At 42.7% G+C, this 23412-nt stretch overlaps 2 protein-coding genes across 3 annotated transcripts in view; both read left to right on the plus strand.

Annotated features, from left to right (window-relative positions):
* gnai1 (guanine nucleotide binding protein (G protein), alpha inhibiting activity polypeptide 1) overlaps window positions 1-23412 on the plus strand; it is a 424795-nt gene that overhangs the window by 48688 nt on the left and 352695 nt on the right. The window lies entirely within an intron of this gene.
* Window positions 1-23412, plus strand: part of ptn (pleiotrophin) — a 63457-nt gene that overhangs the window by 4781 nt on the left and 35264 nt on the right. Inside the window, exon 1 of one of the 2 annotated variants that reach the window (XM_015002864.2) lies at window positions 17196-17780. The exons of the other annotated variant lie outside the window; for it this stretch is intronic. The gene's annotated coding sequence lies outside the window, so the exon portion shown is untranslated. Of the gene's footprint in view, window positions 1-17195; window positions 17781-23412 lie in introns of those variants that run through there. 2 annotated transcript variants of the gene reach the window in all.

The raw sequence follows: 23412 nt of genomic DNA on the forward strand, positions 1-23412 counted from the left end.
GGTGTAAATGATAAGATATGGATTGCTGGCTGGAGGCCACACACTCCCTCTGTCGACTGACCGCGATGAGTGAACATATGCTCGCATGTCAGTATGTGATCCTGATGGGGGAGAAGTAAAAGCACGTGGCAACATACTGGAGAGCATGTGATGCACATCAATGTGTCAGTAAGTGACCTAATGGTCACGAAAGGACAGAGAGCTCTTCAAAGATGAATCAGAAACATCTGTTCTGGTGGGCATTGCCTGACACGACGTTTCTGAGGAGACTTCAGGAATAATTATCATTCCTGGAGCGACACGCATCAGAAGGATTTCCGCCAGTGTCGTGTCAATGAGATTATATTTATGTATCTTATCTGAGCCGCAAGGAGGATTTGGCTAATATAAATCTCCATTGCCAGAAATGGGATTGGAGCTTTCCCCCTGGTGTCAAACAGTCCACGACAGAAGTAATCCTGTAATCTGGGCAGTCAGCAGCCCTGTAAAGATCCTTATTACTGTACAAGACGGATCTGGCAGAGAAGTGATGCCGACTCACTGACCTGCCATCAAGGCCACCAGCAGCTCCACCATCCACATCTCATCTGTCATCGGATCCCACCTGCTCACATTTCACGACCTTTTGTTTGCAGCCAAAATCAGATTTTATTACATTGAGAGCTTATTAAAAAAAAAAAATCTGCCTTTTTTAGAAAGAACTACACAACTTTCACCCATATTTATTTATAATATGCTGCACGCCTTTCGTTTTCTTAAATGGAAACAACAGCCTCCATATTTATTGCTGTTTAAAATAAATTCCTTTTTGAAGTGCAGCATCACAAACGTGCACTAACATATTTAGAAAAAACTTTACTTCCTATAGAATAAGTATTGGAATTGCTGAAGCATTTTGAACTTTGTTTTTAGGTTGATCAGAGTGTCTCAACCAGGACCTGCTACTAAACCACGAGACAGGACAATAAATAAAATGATAAAACTTCAACTATGGCAACAAAGGATGGACAATAACCCTGTATGCTCCATTTCTAAACCGTTGTGATATAAGTAAAGACATGTTTTCCCCAGCAACCAACAAATACACAAAAATTATTTGAAGACACAAGACAAGAAGTTTGGACATGTTGCTGCGATACGAACGTCCTGAATGTTTTGATTGCATCCTTTGCTTAAAGATGAACACTAAATTGGATTACAGTGGCTCTTTGTGCCTTATTAGTCTGACATTTCGACAAGAAGAAGACTCTGTCCTTGGCTGACTCAGAGAACTGGCTGCATTTAAATGTCAGACAACAAGGGCTAATGATTTTCATGTCTTGACATCTTTTAATACGCTTATGAAAGCAGCAGAGAAAAAAAAAATGGTTTCGGAAGTTGTGGATTGTAGGGCAAGTGGAGAAGCTGATAAGACGGGTTTTTTTATTGCGGTTTCTTTCAAGACAAAGAGAAACAGCAACTCTTTAACAGAGGCCCTGACTGAGAGCATTTGATGATAGAAATTGCATAATGAGGCCTTCCTGAGCGCTAAGCTTGAAAAATCACAGGTTTATCGTGGACGAGGTGGAACAATTGAAAGTCTTTGAGGTTCCCTCTCCCCCCCTTTTCTCTTCAAAGATTATTAACAGCATGGCGGCCTAAGCCTAATGAATGTCACATCTAGTTGAAGGAGGCTTCTCTGTTCTGCATTACGTCTACTTTCTAAAAATACCACCACAGCAAGTTTACGTGGCATCTTTTTAAATGAAACAAACATGACCTACAGATGCTTTGATATCATAGCTTTAGTTTAGTCTATAATACACACAATCTATTTATGACTCTTGCAGCCAGGAGTGGACTCGTCGTCCAGGGAGAGGCGCTTAAACCACAGCAGGGTCTGTAATTGTCCATCGATCCACGGAGAAGGAGATATTTGTGGCTGCATTCGTTTTGATGAAACAGTAAGGCATGTGGAGTCGATGTGTTGGCGTTTCCCGCTCTACGACGCCACACTCCCGACATGGGTCAGGACTTATTGAGTGTTTGGTTGTGCTTTTCACCTCGGCTCTGCAGTAGCAGTGCTGCAGTGCTGTTGGTCATGGCCACACGTGGCGCTCCAGCCGTGAGTTGTGCATGTACTAAACTTAAAAAGCATTTTATTTTGAAATAAACAGGGGAGATAAAATGGGAGACTGGTAAATAAATGTTATAACCTAAAAAGTAATCTGAATTACTTTGTTTTTGTCCGGCTGCAACAGTTGTCAAATTAGCTCAGAAGTTGGTGGTAGCTACTATTTGCATAAAAAAGCTAACTTTTTTGTGTGTCTATGTTTCATTTGAATATAAACAGATAATAAAACAAATTTGCGTGGATTTTATATCGAAGGATCAACTGATTGTTCATGCAAGTTTTATGTTAAATCTGAATTAAGTTTAATAACTTCAAACCACTTTGATGTTCTTTTTGGCAGAGCTGGGTTTTATTTTTTTTCCTGTTTAATAACTTGGAGAGGTTTTCAGTTGAAACAATAGGAAGCTTTTTCAGTTGGTTCCCTTATTGCAAAAATGCCTTTTTTTAATTCTCCCGTAAACAGTAAATTTTTCTCTTTAGCTAAAAGTTTTAAGAATATTTTTATCCCAATTTAAAACGGTGGAGGGGTGGGATGCTTACTGATCTGTGTCGTGAGGTGGTGTGGTTGCGGTGAGGAGAGACGCTGAGACCCAGGTTATAGTGAAGATGATGAATATATTTAATGATGATGCTCAAACAGTCCAAGGCAGGCAGCACGGCAGGAACAAGCATGCAGCTAAATACCGGTAGCAACTGTCAAACAGGACTATACGGGGAACAAACTCAAACCAGGACTTAGCAGTTCTACTGGCGAGTGAAACAACATCAGACATAGACAAACGACGACATACGACGGGGAGCTACGCTATCCAGGACTTAACAGTTCTACTGGAGGCGACTAGACGTGAGACAAACTTAGACAAGGACCCGACGAGGAACACAGACAACAGGAGGGTTTAAATACACACGGGGTAATCAGGGGAATGGGACACACCTGGGGAGCAATCAACGGGGAGGACAGGACAGAGACTAACAGGAACACAGGACTGAACACAGAGAAACTCAAAAATAAGCACACAGAAACACGGAACCTAACAGTACCCCCCCCTCAAGGGCGGATACCAGACGCCCACAAAAAAAAAAATCCAAATAAACACAAAACAACCCAACAGGGTGGGTGGAGGGGCGACGGAAGGAGGGCAAGAGTCCATAGGAAAACAGTCCAACAAAAAACTACCCAACAGGGTGGGCGGAGAAGGCAACGACGGCAGGAGGGCTAGAGTCCAGAAAAAACAGTCCAAAACAAAGAAAACAACCCACCAGGGTGGGCGGGGAGGCGGGTCCGGCGGGCGTCGCCGGCGCAGGAACCGGAGTCCCGGAGGCGGGTCCGGCGGGCGTCGCCGGCGCAGGAACCGGAGTCCCGGAGGCGGGTCCGGCGGGCGTCGCCGGCGCAGGAAGCAGAGACGTGGAGGCGGGTCCGGCGGTCTCTTCCGCCGGCGTAGGAAGCAGAGACGTGGAGGCGGGTCCGGCGGCCTCTTCCGCCGGCGCAGGAACCAGAGACGTGGAGCCGGGTCCGGCGGCCTCTTCCGCCGGCGCAGAGGCGGATCCGGCGGGCGGCGTCTCCGGCGCAGAAAGCCGAGACGTGGAGGCGGATCCGCCGGGCCGGCAGGAAGGCCGGCTCGGATCTCGGGGGGAGCAGACTCAGGAAACTCGGGCGGGGCAGACTCAGGAAACTCGGGCGGAGCAGACTCAGGAAACTCGGGCGGAGCAGACTCAGGAAACTCGGGCGGAGCAGACTCAGGAAACTCGGGCGGAGCAGACTCAGGAAACTCGGGCGGAGCAGACTCAGGAAACTCGGGCGGAGCAGACTCAGGAAACTCGGGCGGAGCAGACTCAGGAAACTCGGGCGGAGCAGACTCAGGAAACTCGGGCGGAGCAGACTCAGGAAACTCGGGCGGAGCAGACTCAGGAAACTCGGGCTCGGGGGAAGGCTGCGCTCCGGCAGCAGGCTCGGGGAGCTCTGGCTCGGGGGAAGGCTGCGCTCCGGCAGCAGGCTCGGGGAGCTCTGGCTCGGGGGAAGGCTGCGCTCCGGCAGCAGGCTCGGGGAGCTCTGGCTCGGGGGAAGGCTGCGCTCCGGCAGCAGGCTCGGGGAGCTCTGGCTCGGGGGAAGGCTGCGCTCCGGCAGCAGGCTCGGGGAGCTCGGGCGGCTGCGCTCCGGCAGCAGGCTCGGGGAGCTCGGGCGGCTGCGCTCCGGCAGCAGGCTCGGGGAGCTCGGGCGGCTGCGCTCCGGCAGCAGGCTCGGGGAGCTCGGGCGGCTGCGCTCCGGCAGCAGACTCTGGGAGCTCGGGCGGCTGCGCTCCGGCAGCAGACTCTGGGAGCTCGGGCGGCTGCGCTCCGGCAGCAGACTCTGGGAGCTCGGGCGGCTGCGCTCCGGCAGCAGACTCTGGGAGCTCGGGCGGCTGCGCTCCGGCAGCAGACTCTGGGAGCTCGGGCGGCTGCGCTCCGGCAGCAGACTCTGGGAGCTCGGGCGGCTTGGGAGCGGCCCACGCCACTAATCGTGCCGCCTGCCGCCCGGGCGCCAGCCTGGCTGCTTGGAACCCCACTGCCAGGGGAACTGTGGCGACAGGAGACGGGCTGATGGCGGCGGCTGGAGAGGAGGCAGGAACTGGTTGAGGTGACGAGCAGATAGTGGTGGCTGGAGAGGATGCCTGGATTGACGGAGGTGGCGGAGCTCTGACAGGTGAGGTGAATGCTTTCTTGATGAGGAATTCTTCATGCATTTCCTGAATTAAGTCCCGCATGAACGGATCAGCGTGAAACATACTTGACAGATGCTGGAAATCCTCCTCATATTCTATGTTATAAATGTCCACGGATTTGAGGAATGGATAAACGGGTGGAGCTGTGGCGGTTGTTGCTGGGTCCATGTTGGCGTTCCTCACCGGTCTTGGTCGGGTCCTTCTGTCGTGAGGTGGTGTGGTTGCGGTGAGGAGAGACGCTGAGACCCAGGTTATAGTGAAGATGATGAATATATTTAATGATGATGCTCAAACAGTCCAAGGCAGGCAGCACGGCAGGAACAAGCATGCAGCTAAATACCGGTAGCAACTGTCAAACAGGACTATACGGGGAACAAACTCAAACCAGGACTTAGCAGTTCTACTGGCGAGTGAAACAACATCAGACATAGACAAACGACGACATACGACGGGGAGCTACGCTATCCAGGACTTAACAGTTCTACTGGAGGCGACTAGACGTGAGACAAACTTAGACAAGGACCCGACGAGGAACACAGACAACAGGAGGGTTTAAATACACACGGGGTAATCAGGGGAATGGGACACACCTGGGGAGCAATCAACGGGGAGGACAGGACAGAGACTAACAGGAACACAGGACTGAACACAGAGAAACTCAAAAATAAGCACACAGAAACACGGAACCTAACAATCTGTTTATCTTGATACGTTTATATTATCAGCACCATTACAGTCACGGATTTTAGAAAAAGACACACAAAAAAAAGTCTACTTTTAAAAGTGAGCCTTGGAGCTCTGCAGCTGAACATGGCGTAAACAGAATCTGAGATCAATGTGGAAGCATCGTCTCTGCCTTGAGAACCGATTTGCTCCATTTAAGTGAAATGTGGGAAGCACAAACAAACGTAGCTTCTTTTCCACCATTACTGTGACAGCCATCTTCACTAACGCTGTGTTCCTTGTTTGTTCGAGTCTGCTCTCTCCCGTCAGCAGCTGTTCACTTGTCTGTGCTGCTCGTTGTGATTTGGACATGTGATATGCATGAATTGTTTTGCATCTTAGTCGTTTTATTTTCTCTGTACATTTAGGCTTCCCTGGTCTGATGTCTTTTATCTAGTTTTTATTATTAAATCTTTTTTTTTTCTGGTCTTCCTACAATTGGGTTAAACTAGGAAACCAAAGACAAAATGCCACGTAAACAGCAGCATTAGGATGAGACATGGCAACGTGCAAAATCCGATGAACGGGTTGCTTTCGCACAACTGTAGACAGTGCAAAAGATTGATCAATACCGAGCCCAGTAAGGATCAGAGTATCAGCACCATGACTGGGGTCATGGACTACAACTTGCACCAACATCAGTCAGACAAAGAATCAATGAATGAGGCAGTCTAGACTAATACTTTCAACTACATAACCCTTCAGACCTTCGTTCCCGCTCGTTGATTTCACCATAAATCCCAGAGTTGGAGAGTTGTCTATGTTTTTGTTTTTGGAGATGTCTGGCGGAATGATTTTTTTTTTATGAAGAAAAATAATTATTAAAAAAATGATAGTAGAGAGATTCTTTAATTATTGATTACAGTTTAGAGCTGTATACATTTCTGTCCTGGGAATGCATAAAGTATGATTATTAATGACTGGCAGATTAAACACAGACTAATACTAAAGCGAACCCAGAAATAAACATAATTCTTTGCAGGTTTCTGTGATGATTTACATAAATAAAAGGACAACACAGGATTCACATGTCTGAAGATGTGAACATTTTTTATTCAGACATTTCTATGCAGAGGGAGGAAATGAAGGAAGTTGACTGACAGAAAAGCTAAGCAGACTCACTTGCTGTTCAAACTAAACCACTTCATGCCTGGTGTTGCTTCTTCTCAGCCTATTCACAAAGGAAACACTCCACAAGAAATAAACTCGGATCATATCACCAGTTCACAGCTGTTTCAGGTTTGTCACGATGGGTAGAGGTTCAATTTTAACTGCTTTTAATTACCAGCTGTGGGAGGCGCATCAGGAAGGAATAACAGAGGCATCGGGAGGCAGGTTTTATTATTTAAATGCTTTATTTTCAATACAGACCAGGAGAAAAGGACATCAGTCAGGAATGCACATTTCTGCTATTAGTCATTTCATTGTATTTAGTTATTTCTTCTGGTTGCAGCAGCGCCCCCTCCAGCAGTCGATGCCCGAGGCGGAAGACTACAAGTTTATCAAGGCATTGCACCAGAACTGAGAGGCTTACTTCAATGAATTTCTATCTAATCAACCATCATGTGATTCATTTGCGAAACAGAGAGAGAACTGCAAGACAAAAACTCTTGACTGCGGCTAACGTTGCTTGAGAAGGACTGATTTATATACAAGGACGTGGGTTAGCTGCAATCCTGAAACATTTAGATGCATCCTTTCACCTGAATCAAAGCTGGTAAAGACATATTCTATACTTTAATTTATGCATTTATTTAAATTAAAACAATGCACATTAATCAACATGCCAGCAGTAAGCAGCAATGTAAATATGTAAGAGTTAGTTCAACAGCTAATTTTCATTGGTTGTCCTAAGGCAGGTATAAGAACAAGAGACGTCCCTCGAAGGAAAGCACAGACTATAATACAGGCGTCACCCATTTAACACAAACAACAAGTTACAATAAAGACAGGAAACCATAACAAAACAGATAAAGTAACCTCTCTTTGGCTTTCAACCAATATGTCAGGGTTTTTAAAGCTTGATTAGGTGCCACAGTTCCTGATATAAGCTGGCAGTGTAACTAAAATGAAAGATGCTTTTACAAAGTACTGACCCAGGGAAGATGGAAAAACATTCACACCACAGTTTTCAGGGTTTCATTTGCAGAAAAAAAAAAGCATGAAAAAAACTTAAGGGGTATGAAAACTGTAAAATCCAGTGAAATCTGGGTTATCCTCAAATTAAGTCTCTGGAGCGTCGGTCTGCTCTCTGCAGTCTGTCAGGCTGCAGTGACTGATGCTTATGAGGTGTAAAGGTCAACAAGGCCAGCTTAACCTGCTTGGACTTGGGCTTTGCTGAACCTCATTAAGGGAGAATCACAGAGCTCAGACCAGACACATCCTCATCTGTATGCTGGGCGGCGTTGATGTGACCGGCGCTCCCCTCGTTCTGCTCAGCTGAAAAAATCCAGCTAACTAAAACATGAATGAAACATGGATCCCTGCAGCTGCTTTGTTTGGGCCATTTTTCAAATATAGGCAATCAGAAAACGTGACGTCCGAATGCAAGCGGCGCACAGCGGTCAATTTTTCATCCTGGGATCAATATTCGTGTGCATGACAGAACTTAGAAGTAAGACTCGCAAACTAAATACATGCACACATTCAGGCAGAATCGAATAAAGAAACAGAAAGTGACCAAAAATGCTTTTGCTGCCAGATGAGGCAGTTTGACAACATAAGCTACATTTAGGAGGAATAGCTTTAACATGCACCGTCAGACAAAGCACTGCATTAACTTGGATTAACTTTGCAGCCAAAGCCAAATCACCACTAAAATGACCGTTTTAAGACGTGCACTTCAAATGATGATGAAGCCCCTTAGAGCAGGGCGAAATTCTGCATTAAAAATGGAAGACTTTGGAATCTGACCCGCCATTAAGTGAAACCCGGTCTGTTCTGCCCTCTATTATGAACACGACTTTAACTCCTCCACTTAAGGCAGTAAGGTGGCAGAGCACCTTCTGTTTCTCTTTAGAAATGTGGTCAATCTGTTTGAACTCGTCTGAGAAGCTTCCGCTTCGTTACAGAAAGCTGTTCGTACTTCAAAGCCGTGTGCTTTCTCCTTTCAGGAGAGAACGATATTGAAGAAAGCTGTAGATGTTTATCGTTTACCAGGAGATCACAAGTTTGAATGTTTAAAACTCAGAAAACATTTTGGATCTTTTCTGAATTTTAACTTTTTGTTTGAAAATCAATTACTTTTGGTCAAGTTTGAGTTTATCTATATGTTTTAGTCCCTTAATTATTGCCCAAAACTATGCTTTATCTTTTTTTCTTTGCTTTTTATTTCTATATGAAATTTTAAAAAAAAGCCCAACTTAAGTTTTTCAGGAGGATTTTAAAGTTAACTCTGTCTTACAGGTACAGGTTCAAGTAAACTTTCAGGTTTTGTGTGGTTAATAATCATCAGTAGTGATGCTGTGCACTGGTTGTCAGCTGGCTTAGAGAACTCAACTGAACTACTTTACCACTTACGAAAAGGTTGCTGGAAATATTGTTAGTCAAGTCAAACAGCCATGTGTGAAAACTAAAGCAGCATTTCTTCCTCTTGCAGCGTCATATGTTACATTACCTACTTCATTCATGTCTTCCAGAATTGATCCTGTTTTCTCAGACGTTCATGCATGTGCTCACTTGTTTGAAGTTTTCTGAAATGTCGTCTGGTAGACCTCTTTTTTTTGTGCTGCTTTAGGGCCTCCTCTTTGCATCATCGTTAAGCCTTGCGAGCCGATAAACACACTCCTAATTAACAAACAAGAAAACAACATTCAATCAAGACTGATTATATTTTATCAACTAAAGGAAATCATTTGAAATGCTGCAGGTAGACGTGACGTGCATGCGTTGTGGGATTTTAATAGCTCGTGACACTTCCCTGCTGTTTTTGTTTTCTAATCATGCCCTTCACTTGATTATGACGCACTATGTCATCATGTGTGTAGCTATGGATGAACAGTAAGGCTTCAGTCTGCAGAGTGCCGGCTGCAGATGGTCTGAGCTCTGTTGTCATGTGGACTTTTATTTACTTTACCTCCTCCTGAACTGACAGTGAGCACCTGCAAAGGGCAGAACAAGCGCCTGCTAAGCTGATGTGTGTTTAAACGCTCGGATGATTTGCAGAGAAGTGCACAAGTGGAGAAATGAGGCAGAGGGCCCCCTGCCAATCACAAACCTTTAAGCTGTCTCACTAAATGTTTGTTACAAGAGAAAGTCAAAAACTGAGACAAATGCATAAAGTTTCCCATCAGTCAAACACTTTCTGATGCAGAGCCAAGTTCTTTTTCTTCAAAGTTGCGTACGTTTGTGCGAAGATTGAGCCGCAGTTACAGTTAATCTTCGGCCCTCTGCTCAGGATGTCGCTGGTAATTTATTTTCCAATCGATTGAGATTCTATGCCTGTCCTTGTACTTAAAAAATGCGAGCAGGGTGAGTGAGAGAGGTATTTTACTCTGACGTTATTTGCTGCTTCTTTAATTCGCAAAAGAAAGCCACAGTAAGGACAAGTTGCATCCCACAGAAGTGGGTATGAAGTGCTCACAAAAGTATTTATACTCATTTAACTTAAGATTTTACCACATTGAAACCACAATTATCTCTGTGAGAGGCAAACATAAACTAGAGGCGTGTTGTGAAGTGTAAGGAAAGTTTTCTGCAAATGAAAGTGATATTAACTCGGATACCCCTAAATAAATCCACCTCTGTGTGTAATTTAGGATGCATTCACACCAGCCCTGTTTAGTCTGCTTTAAGCAAACTCTAGTTTGTTTGTGTAGAAAGTCTGCTTCTTTTATGAAGGTGTAAATGTGTGTTGATGCAGATCCAAAAGAACAAACTCTGGTCCGCCTAAAGCACCAGGCCTCAGTTTGGTTGACTTGAACTCTGGTGGGATTAGAATGGATATCTGGATGTCAAGCAGGCTGGAGACCAGGAAATGGACTGTAGTGCAGGGGATTCTGGGTAAATGCAACCAAACCAAGCATGTGATTCCAGCACTTGTGGGAGAAAGTGCTGGAAAATCGCACAATTGCTAAAAGTTGATGTAGGAAGTTGCGTTCAAAGGTTTTCATGTCGTTTCCTTCAGTGGTTTTTGAATGTGTTGATTTACTGCAGAAATCCCCAAAAGACACACAGAAATGTGACAAAATACAAATGGTTTCAAAGGGGTACAAACACAAAGTGCTGCATGTGTGAGAGGAAAAACTCCCATCATCGGCACAAAGGCTCAGGAACATCAGATTTGTAGCAACCAAAGCGGATCTGTTGTCAGAGCCACTTTGGACAAAGCAGGTTCAGTGCATGGTCACAGAGCTATTCCTCTTACTTCTGTCTCTCAATCGGCAGATAAAAGGCTGGAGCCAGTGCCGAGCAAACATATCGCAGCCCACTGGCTACAGACTGGATGACAAGAAAACAAATCAAAACGAGAGAGAGGAGCACCCTGAGGGGCTCAGGCTCCATCAGCGATAGCAGCGATCCCTGGCCCTTTTTTTTTTTTTCATCCTCCGCTCCTCTGCCTTCCCCCCCCCCCCACTATCCAGCCTGGCACTAATCCTATTGTTAAAGGTGACTGCCGAGAACACACAAGGCGCTTTGAGCTTAAGAACAGAGCTCCATGTTTTTTCTTCTTCTTTGAATGACACAAAGTTACTCCTAAAAGAGCTGGGAAAATGATATGTCACTTAGGTTTTTCTTCACCTCCCTCTTAGTGTCGCCCACGTCGTGCCGTCTGCGTAGCGTTTTCTCTCACAGCGATTCCCTCGCTAATAGGCCTCAAAGCCATTGTGCACCTGCCATCTGAGATCCATTCAAGTATACGCACTTTCTTTCATTTTTCTGGCTCCGGGTTGTTTTGACAACTGAAATTCTGAATTGGACAGAATGAAATGAAATATGGAGTACAGAAAAAAAAGAAAGAAAACATGCCAAACAGGACAGTTAGGATCCCAACGACAGTTGAGGACAAGACTATAACTGTGTGTCACGTAAAAATGTCCTATTATGTTCTCCAATATGCAATATTTATAATATGGTTCTATTTCTCAAATTTTTCATTATTCTTTTTTTTCATACAAGGCGACTAAACGACAGATTATCTTCATTTCCGCCACATCATCATTACGTCCAAGAAACCTCGCATGCGGTACAAACTCTCCTCAGACGGAGTGACTTTATGAAATAAAATTAAAAACGACATTTTCTAATCTCGCCTCTGCTCCACACCGCAAGATTGAAAAGTCATTAATGAGAACATACGCAAGCCATACTGGGAACACCAAATGAAGCCATTAGAGATTAATGAGTTTTTCAAGGAAGCGTATGGAGGCAGATAAATGCTGGGCGACGGGGCCAGAGTGTTGGCTTGGAGACGAATCGGGTAAGGGGTGTTTTCGCTGGCGCCGTCATGCTCCATCGCCCGTGCTGGAGTGGTTTTTTTGGGTCCTTCAGATTAATTGTCAGTCATAAATTAAGTTCTGTGGTCTTTTAAGGGGGCTTCACCAGGAGAGGCTTTTTTTTCCCCCTGACATTCTTATACACGGAGGGAGAGTCTGAGTTTGATTTATCTGGTCTGAGCTGCATTATTATTCAGCTAAGAAAGTTCAGAGGCGTGGGCTGAAAATTGAACCATGTACTGGAATTGATTTCTATTGGTTTGACCGGTTCCAAGTTTTCAGACTCTGACATTTAGAAAGAAGCGTTCTTGAACTGGAGGAACAGTCGTTCAGTTTCAGTCTGATCGTCCTTCTAACCATTACAAACCTGTTGCAAGTGTGTCATTGCTAATAACCATTAAATTGTTTTGAAATGAGGTTAAATATCCCATAAAGACTTGAATATGAATGTACGTGCAGTCCTGAATGAACAAACGGTGATTCATTGCTTCAGAGTTTGCAAAATCTAATCGTCTTTGACTTTGCAAAATATAGTGAAAAAACCCCAGAAAAGGTTATTTGGAAAAACAATCAATTTACTGTTCAAAGATGCATGTTTTCAACCAAAAGCTTCTGATTTATAAATGAAATTGAGGATTTTGTGAAATTGAATGAACATAGTGGAATTAGTTTATTACTGATTAGGTGGAGACAAAGAGTGTGAATTCAGAATTTGATGAATTTCACATTTACTGAGGTGATTGTTAGTTATCATGCATTATTAGTTGGAGGAATCAAGTCAATTTATAAATCATAGGCATAAAACTGGAATTGAGTTACTGTCTGGTACAGTTTGATTGCACACTTATCAATACATCTATAGTTCCATGACAGAAGTGATCATCCCCCCACCCCCAATTTTAAATGTGATTACATCCTTAACAATTTAGCTAAAGATGATAATAAAAAAAACATTTTTTGGAGAAATTTTAAGAAAATGAATGCAACTTCTTACATCCTCAAACTAATACTTTGACATAAAATCGGTTGAGTTTATGCGTGCCATCGAATCTAACCTGAAATAAAAACTAAGCCGGTTCATTATTTCTCATTGCCGTCATTTTAATTGATTTCATGCAAGACTGAGCTGTTCGGTTTTCTTTTAATGAATGGAATATACATTTAAAAACGACGTTGCTTGCTTACTTAGCTTGTCATAGTTTAATATAAAAAAATATCGACGTGTTCCCTCAACAGAGCAGAAGCTGCAGAAATCTGTAAGGTGGCATGTACGTTATCACAGTGCTGTTCATACACAATATGAAAACATTTTTATTTTATTTTTTATTAAAATCTACATAAACTTCTTGCATCTTTTCATAATAAAGAAGGTAGATGTTTCAGGAAACTCCCTTCAGTATTAACTTTCGATCAAAGTGAAAATAAACGTGTTTGACTCGTTTTATTAGCCCAGAATATGGTTGACCTATGATTTAAATGCCAGTTAGGGCACTGCAGATGATCAGCGTGTGTGTGTGTGTGTGTGTGTGCGTGTGTGTGTGTGTGTGTGTGTGTCGTCGGCGTCTGTACTTTGAAGCGCAGCATGTTACTTTCTTTGAGGCAAACTATCAAGGCATTTGCTGCTCTATTTGTTGCTTGTGCACAATGTTCTTACGGCGAATGAATATGATATTATAAGCAGAGCCAATATGCTGCGTTTGATTGTCTCACAACAGAAATTTTTTTTTTGATTCTCAACCAGTTATTTTCCCTTTCTCTTGAAGCCATAAATTCAATCTTCATTTCCTCCCAGACTTGTTGCACAAATTGAATACTTGCTTTTTTTTCTTGAAAAAAAGAAAAAAAGGGTGTAGAAAAATGACTTTTCTGCCAATTCCTGGCACTCTCATCTGTGTGTTGTGTTAAGGAAGGACGGGATGAAGAGGGAGAGCCGTCGGAATCTGTAGTTGGAATGTGGTGAGCGACTTTGACAGGCTGATTTCATTCTGTTTCATCAGACTCGTACCAAAGAGGAGCCCAGTCACTGCCACTCCCGTTATTGAACTGCCGGTGGACATGTGCTGGATGAAAGGCGCTGCTGAAGCTCCGACCGCTGCTCAGTTCAGACTCATAATGACAGCAGCCAGTTAGGGGGAATAAAAGTGAGGCAGCAGTTGGACTTAATATAAAGATGGTTTCTGTGTTTAGTTAGTTTGATTTCTGGTGGAGCTTTCTTTGATCTTTTGATACAAGGAAAACACTAAAAAAGGCAGATAATGGTGACTATCCATGAGTGTACTGTCATTTCCATGCAGCGCCCAGCGTACATCCTCATAAACAGTGCGAACTTTTTCCACGTTGTCATTCTGTGACTAAAAATAAATCAAAATCAAATCTAGTTTTATAGTTTTAACATATTTCAAAAGCAGCTGTGGGTTTTTAGTCTGGATTTGAATATTAAGTAGTGCATATTTGCAAAAGTTCTGTCACGTTTCTGTCGCTGTCACACAACTAGAGACTGAACGTTTACACCGTTGTTTGCAAAATCGATGGCTAAATTTGAAGTTCTCTCAATTGGTCTTTAGTTTGGGCTTTGATTGTTCCATTTTCTAACATTTGCTTTGATTTGAACCGCTGCATTGCAGGATTGTTGTCCTTCCGGAAAATGAAGTTCTGTTTTAAGTTGTTTGCACCGTCTAACTAGTTTTCTTCTTAAATCGCCTTATGTTTCCAGACATTATAAGCACCTCTGTCCCTGCTGATGAAAAGCTTTCCCAGAGTTCAGAGCTGTCATCACTTTGCGTTGTTTGGCTTATTGCTCAAAAGATAACAGGATCACAATTAAACTGTGTTAAAATTTAGTTGAATATCATAACTATTGTTGGTAATTTTATTGAACTGATTTGGTAAAGATGGTTGAATTCTTGCTTCTGCTGCATCTTTGCCATCTTGGCAGTGTCCTTTTGCTTTGATTTTCTTATCTTGCCTTTCTTTTCTCCTTGGACCTGCATACATCAAACCCCCTTTGTCTGGGATATATATATCCTGCATATTCTCCATGATTTGCTTTGTAAGCCTCATGATATATTGGTGCCAAGAACCTACATTAGCTAAGTTAATTATCATAAAAGAGTGAATCCAACTGCAGGCCTGAGAGAGTAAGTGGTTGGTTTTCCAGTCTGTGTGAAATCAGCCCACTTTCTACAACCTCAGCAAGTACATTTAGGTTTGTGTTTGTAATTTACCTTGGTGTGAAAAGGTTTAAGTGCTGTGAATACAAAGCAGGGATTCCCAGTCGGGGTAAAATATCGCCAGAGAAGCTCTGGCGGGGTTTTGAAATCTATAATGTATGAGTTGACAGGAAGTGTGGATGAGTGTGGGTTTATCAGCAGGAGGCTATGAGTCATACTAATTACTGACCATCATGGAGTTGATGGTGGAATCCCCAGCAGTGCAATACGATCCTCCGCTTCCCAACACTTCATAATTTACACCCAACAAAAATCTTTTGTAGTGATTCTAGAGATAGACGTAAACGGTTAAAAAATGCCTTTTTTTGTTGCCGTTTGATCATCTTGTCAAAAGTTGATTCAGTTTGACCCTGGTGTCTGCTTTCATTTTATATTTAGTTAGAATGAAAGCTTGTTTGGATGCACCTTCTTACTCATCATTTTTGTGATACTGCCCTTTCGCCCAGTAATCTTTTTTTTTTCAACTTTGCACCTGTTTTGCTCTCTTTCAAAATTACATTTTATTTCTGAGGGAGGGGAGGGGGAAATCAAGTAGTGTGACTTGTGTTTTTTTTTATATGAATATAAGCCTCTTGAAATACATCAAGCATCCTCATACTTTTAACAGCAAAATTACGCAACTTCAGTAAATATTACAACAAATTCCAATAGTGATCAATATTTACATTATGAACGGCTGTGCATAGCTTCTAAAGAGCAATCTTTGATCTGTCGGTCCTAAAGAGGTGTGTTTTATGACTCTTGGAGGCATCCTGATCCACTGCAGAATTAAAACATCCAAAGCACTCAATCAATACCCCAAGGGTGGCGAGGCAGCCGCATGCGAGGCCGTTCCTCTTTGTGTGGACTTCAGAGAGTTTATGAAGGCAAACCGACATCAGTATACTGGGCTTTGTGGACAGAGCTAATGGCACATGTTATTGATTGGGTGTGTCGTAATCTGTCAATCAAGGCTTTCACAGCCGTAACAAAATGCTCTGCAGGGCCATTTCCAGCCATCTGCCGTTCCCGACACCCTGAGAGCATCCTGTATTTATTGACAAGCTTCTTTTACAAGATCTTTGGGAAGGAATCGGAGAGGAGTAGAACAGGAAGGCGGCAAATTTAGATCATTTAATGAGCAGCTCAAAGTATGAGACTAACAACTTCAATTAATCAACTGATTTAAGTAGCTAACATCTGCTAGATCTAAATCACATCTGATGCTAGATTTCTGTTTAATCACCTGCTCACTTATTGCGGTAACACTTTATTTGAAGGGGGGTGAATAAGACTGACATGACACTGTTATAAACATGACATAACACCTGTCATGAACATGAATAAGCCTTCATGAATATTTATGACTGTTTTCATAAAGCGTCATTCGGTAAATTATGACACTTTTAATACAAAGCTGACATTATTCAAAATGTCGTTGTTATGACAACTTGACATTAACCAAGAAATCATTACTGATATAAATTTGTTATAAAAGTATTACTGATTGCACTTTAAAAATTAGGTAACTTTATGTTATTATAGGTAAAGTTTAAACAGTAATGATTTCCTGGTTAATGTCAAGTTGTCATAAAGACATTTTGAATAATGTCAACTTTGTATTAAAAGTGTCATAATTTACTGAATGACACTTTATGACAACAGTCATAAATATTCATGAAGGCTTATTCATGTTCATGACAGGTGTTATGTCATGTTTATGACAGTGTTATGTCAGTCTTATTCACCCCCCTTCAAATAAAGTGTTACCCTTATTGCTTATATAAGGCCTGTCCCGACACCCGAGAGCCGAGAAAGTGGGACGGGACTTTGCAGGATATGTGCCTGTAAAAGACTTGGTGTAAAATTCAAAATTATGAATCTGTATTTTAAGAAAAAAACACAAAAAATGATATGATGTGACAAAGTATTAGTGTTTCGTACTAGACAAACCCAGAGATTTGCTCAGTTTTTTTTTCTCTCTTTTCGGTCAATACTCCATTGATTGGCTGTCTCCCACTTGTCCATGGATCAACACCATATTTTATATAACAGCGCGGTTTGACTCCACTGGTTCGTGCAGCATTCCGTTGTGTTTGCCCACGCCTGCTGACTATCTGCCCTCTCCGTTGGCCTTTGGATCAGTGTCGCTCATTGTCTCACTTTTCCCTCTGTTTATCTGCGTCTCTTCTCTGCCAGCTCCTTCTTCCTGGTCCCCATGGATCTCCCTGTGCACTCGGGCTCTTAGCTGCCCTTTCTCTCTCTCTCTCTCTCTCTCTCATCCTGCCTCTCCCATCTTCTCTCCGGTGTCTCGGGGAGTGCCAGGCAGGGCGTCCCTGGAGTGACCTTGGGGGGTAATGAGCTCTTGATCACGAGTCAGGAAACCCAGAGTTTAACACCCCACCCCAAAACCCTCCCCTCAACCCAAGCAGTACTAACCAAAGAAAAAAAAAAAAAAAGCCTGCACAGCCATCGTTTGCTCAGCCCACAAAGGGAAATAGTATTGGAGAGAAAGGACAGCAGGACAGAGGTGCAGATAAAGAGTCTTGAGAAACTATTGCTTTAAAACCCTGACATACAACTACCAGACCTCCAGAGCAAAGTAAGTGGATTCTGATTTTCTTTTCGATGCACACAGAGAGGCGTTGCTTTTACAGGTCTGATGAGCTGGTGAGATTGTTACTTGACCAGCCACAGAAAGCAGAAAAGTTCTCAGTGTTGGAGTTTGTGCAAGTCTTGATTCTTGCAAATGGTTTCAAGGCTCCCCATCTGGATCTTGGTGTTCAAACCGTGTCTGTAATTACTTTAAAAAAAGAACTTTAACCAAATCTAAACGAGGAAAGTTTCTCTTTTGGATCTGTACTGACGTCTCGTCTTTTGGTCAACTGTGTGGACATGCTGCTAATTGGTTTTTGCTGTTAGTCCATGTCAAGCTTAATTTATCCTTGAGGCTGTTGATACAAGATAATAAACACATGAAAATGAAAGATTATTAAGCTTAAACGTTGAGAATTACGGTCGCAGATGGAGAATGGCTTGTAGACAAACCGGGTAAACAATTGGAAAGCACTAATAATCCGGCAGCCATGGGCTAAACAGTGTTGTGTTAAATCATTAACAGGCCCGTTTTCTCAGTGATTAGACTTCAAACATTCATATGTTTGTTTATTATTGCTATCAGCCAAAAAATATGCAAACCCAATTAAGTCAGCTTGTGCATGCAAGCTGGTAGATGAAAACCACTTTTATTTTCTCAGGATATTGTAATTTGGGTCAGGCCTGACTAGAATGACAAACCCTTCTCTTCTGAATTGCATCAGCGCCATGTGATCCAGGAGACCTTCTGCTTGCGTTGCCATGGCGTTATTCAGAGCCTCGTAAAGCAACCAAAGTCAGACCAAACAGGGTTCCTCTCTGTCTTATGAGCATTCCTTCAGGGGACAAAAGCTTCCTCTTGCTCATTCTTGCCTAAAATGAAGTGTCCGCTTCATTTCTCTACAATCAACACACGGTGTGGTCCTAATGAAAGGCCAGGGGAGAGATTAAACATGAAGTGGAGATGAGATTGAGAAACCTGCTTTGGTCCGCAGGAAGTTGGAGCACAATGAGGATTAAGCTGGACGACAACCAGCAGGGTCAACCTTATAAAACCGCTTTACTACCAAGCAGGTCCTGGCATTTTCCCTCCATGATGGACCCTCAGAGCCCTTTAAGTGACATTTTGCACATTCTTGCCTATTCTCTTGTTAATAGCTTGCCCCACGTACCTCACCACATGATCTTGCCTATACGTCAATGTGCTTAAGCACAAAGTCAGTTCATTTCCTTCTGTGTTCTCACAACCCCTTTGATTGAACTGGTCTTCATGGAGGAGCCGGAGCAATAAGGCATAGAAATGTGCTGTTAGGGGCCACAGAAGTCCACTCCAGGGGGGAGGGAGGCACCATGAAAGGAGCCAGTTCTTCTCTATAGGGCATAAGTAAGTGAAAAAATAGAGAGGAAGAAGGGTAGGCGGACTCCAGACATACACAAAGGTCTTCACATTGAGAGACTGGTTTATTTTTTTGTGAGGTAAGCGCTGACCCTTCACATGTGAGATGAACAGGATGGGGTCCAGAGGGCCTCCACCGAAAAGGAGGATGGGAAAAAACGAGAGAAATGGAGGAAAGGAGGAGGTGGAAAAAAATCCAAAGAAGAGACCTGTCAATGAGCCATGCGTCTAGCAGCCAGTTCCCAAAGACATGCTGCAGAAATGACAGAATAGCAGGCAACTAAAAGTGAACTAAAAGAATATCCGACAATATATTTCAGCTGTTTGCTTTTCTGTGCTCATTTGGCCAAAATAAAAGCAAATTCTCCAACTGTAAAAGGGTAAATTAAAAAGGATTACCCATGTTTAGCTAAGTTTTCCTACAAAGGGGTTTTAAACACAGAGTTGTAGTTCATTAGTATGTTCAAATCTTTAACGTGTACACGTTATCTTCTTTCCTTTGCTTTTAAAAATAAACATTTTGTTAAAGCACTTAACAATAATGTCAAAATTAAACGTTCTCAGACATGAATTAAGCAGCTGATCATTATGATCAAGTGTCACACATTGAGTGTCTTGAACCACAAATGCTGTCTTGTTGATCTCCTTTGTCTTGAGCTGTAATGTGAGAAGGCTCTGATTTTTTCTTAAGTTTGTAAAGGGTACGTGTTGAAGTACATCCCTACTTTCTCTCAACTTTACATTTTTTTCTAGAATATCTCCAGTTTTTCCACTTTTCCCATTTTTTAATCACATCTAGAGCTTCACCGTGTTAGAATAGACATTCTACTGAGTGTGTGTAATCAACCTTCACCAACTCACACACAGCTGACCCCCTCACCTCCACGCTGGTCTCTCTGGATTAGCTCCAGGGTGCTTTTTTTCGCTGTCATGTTTCCTTTCCTCTGTAATGAGTCAGCTCATTAGTGGTTCGTTCTGCAGCCCCATACCTGTACACATGCCCAGATCCAGACAAACACTTCCCAGACCTCCCAATAAATGACTAAAAAAGAGAGAGGGTAAAGGTCTCAAGGCTGCATGTAAGGTTCGATACCTAAGAAGTGAACATATTGCTGCAATGTAATATTTAGTTAATATATTAGATTTTTCTGTTACCTTAGAACTCAAACAAATTCTTCATAACCTATGCTTACTTTCAACAATATCAGACAAACCTAGTTTAAGCCCGGTATAATTTCACCACTGCAGTAGTCACTTAGTGATTTTACTTGCCAGAAATAAGATGAACATCAAAACAAGGTTTACATTTAATGGAAGGACTTCTCTCAGACTCCACCAGGATAATAGATTCCTTTTTTTGGTATTTCTTGCAACTCAAAACAGAGGTTGACTGATAGAAGCTTTCAATCTAGAAAGACAATGGCTTGTAGTCCACACATTATCTTTTTTGATTGATTTATTCATTGGGGTGATTTGGGATTGCTTGCAATTTTGTATTTCTTTTTCCCAGAAGATGGATGAATTAAAGGTTTCTGTCTCATTCTTTGCTTCTATAGATTTGGCAGTGGAGACATTTACAGAAAGCTAGATCAGTGGCTACTGCGCTGGCGAAATTTACAGTTTCTCCTTGTCTCTATAAACCTGGTGGAGACATTTTGGAAGACTTGCATGCATTATATTTACAGGTTTGCCTCTTGCACAACCTTTAAAGGAGTGATTCCTTGTTCCTTGGCCATCGTTTAGTTTGAATTGAGGTGATTACGCTGTCTTTCTGTTCTTAAAAACAGAAAACCAATAACGAAGATGTTACCTAGGGGAACTGAAAAGTGTTGGAAGAGCAACTAGATAGCACTAAAGCATTACGTATTTATTAATCCCTACATCTTGACATGTTTGATATAAGAGAGAATGGTAGGACTGTATCTGCTCAGCCTGTACTTTATATCAGAACATGCAGAAATCTGGGCAGAGTTTACGCTTTGGAATCAAATATGAAGTAGCAAACTGCTATTTGGGCTTCTTGGACTTACTTTTCTTTGTGTTGTTTGGTTGTGGCAATATAACTGGCAGTTTTTCTGCGGACGGAGGTAGGGGTTCAGAGACTGTTCTGTTGAATACTTGTTACTGCTGAAAATAAAACGAGTGAGGTCAAACAGAAGTGCGGTGAAAACAAAATGGTGATTCTGCACAGGTGAAGCTCTGCAATCGAACACAGCAGGGCATACTTGACTCTTGACATATTCACTGATCCATGTTTTAATAATATATGCTGAATTTCTTCTTAGATATCAGCCAAAGATGTGATATTGTTCATCTGGGCCCACATTCAAACTGTTTGAGACAAGCAAAAATGCAGAATGAGAACCGCACATGGGTGTAATAGGGTTATATTTTTTAGCAAAACTGTCCTGGGGGAATATAAGTACTGAAGGTTGTTTGTGAGGGTTGAGACGTCAGTATGGGGAAACACCTGGGATGCAGAAGGTGCCAAAGATGCAGTCGAAGATCACTTTTAAAACATCTGGATTCCAAGAGCGAATTAACTGCAACAGTCAGTTTAATGGGACACACGTGATCCTTCCTCTGTGAATACAGCTCTTGTTAAAATGCTGCAGAGGCATCGACTTGGAAGCATGCAGCAACTCCTAATGCAGAACCCTGCTAAATTGTTCACAAGTAAACCCTGAAGGTATTAAACCGAATAAAGCCAATAGGCTGCCAAAGCTCCACATAACTGCTGCAATCTATCGGCACAATCAATGCACCCTCGTATAATTTGGAGAATGCGACTGCGTTTAAGGTGGGAGTGAGCAGCAGCAGCCCGCCAGCAGAGTTTTAGTGATATTATAATTGTTTCGGCAGAGAGATTTTTAACCTCACAAGGCGTCAAAATTTGCGCAATCAAGTAACTGTTATCCTGAGTTGTGCCGTTTACAACCGTTCTTACAGGAGCGGTTTGCATGATGAGCACAGCAGATGCACCGTTCCACCAGGTGTTTGCCAACTGCTGCTGCCACTAGTCTGAAGGAGCTGGCAGGGGAATACATGGGGAGGGGTGTTTTGTGTGGTGAAAGCTCAGCTGGAGGCTGCAGCTTGGAGGAGGATCTTTGTGGAAATGGGTGGTGCTTTGTGAGAGCAAGTGTTCGGGTACCTTTGAATGGTTGCCATGGGAGATCCAAGGATTTCTCAGAGTTGCAGGAAAACAAAAAATCTAAGCAAGACTCCAGGTATTTTTTGATGAGGCAATATCAATTCTGTAAATAATTTTCCTCTACTTCTTTTTGCTATTTGCATGCTTGTATACACACACACACACACACACACACACACACACACACACACACACACACACACACACACACACACAAAGCTAAGGTTAAAGGAAGTGACAATTATTTCATGATATAAATAGTAAGGTTCCACTCCACTGCAACACATAACACAACACATTTAATGTCAAATTTTTGATAATTTGACAAAAATTGAAACCTTTTTTTCCTCCTTATATTTTATTTTTATATACATAATCTGGACAGTTTTTTCAAGGGACAAATCTGAAGTAGTTAATAACAAAAAAAGATTAAAAACAGTTCCTTCCTCCTCTCTGTGGGGTGTAATGCTTGGTTAAGTCTCAGCTGGTTTTAATCATCCCTGTTGGGGGGATTGCTGTTGCTGTGGGAAGTTTTCTTTTTCCCGTGGGGCAGCACAAATGATGAGGCACCAGGATTTGATTAGTTAAATACCTATGATGGATGAAGAGAGGATTAGATGGGCCGTTGGTTCCCAACAGAAAGGATGGCTTCATGTCCACCCACCGGTGAGTGATCAGAGAACAGGACCGTCTAGCAGAACTGTGTCATCTTCTTGGACTAAATACCCTTAAATGTGTCATTGGTAAGACATGCATTATGCATTTTGAGTCCTTTTCTTGTAAACACTTTATCCATGAGGAAGCAAAAGGTAAAAAAGAAAGAGAGGAAAGGCAAATAAGATCTGGAGGAACGGAGAGCGAATCATTACTCATGTGCATTAGTATTCCTTCCACAGCTTGTGCTGTGAGACAGCCGGTCTGTCCAAACAAACAGCAAACAGAGGGGGGATGCCTCATTATAACTTCTCCGTTTTGTTTCACCCAGAGTTCACATTCCATCTGACCATAAACACTGGGCCGGAGCTGCGACCTTGCCCTGTGTCCATGCTGGAGCTTAGAGTTGTGCAGAGCAAGGAAAAACTGCGGTTCACA

This window comes from Poecilia mexicana, unplaced genomic scaffold (assembly GCF_051168715.1).
Source record: "Poecilia mexicana isolate PSO_F unplaced genomic scaffold, ASM5116871v1 scaffold_23, whole genome shotgun sequence".
NCBI lineage: Eukaryota > Metazoa > Chordata > Actinopteri > Cyprinodontiformes > Poeciliidae > Poecilia > Poecilia mexicana.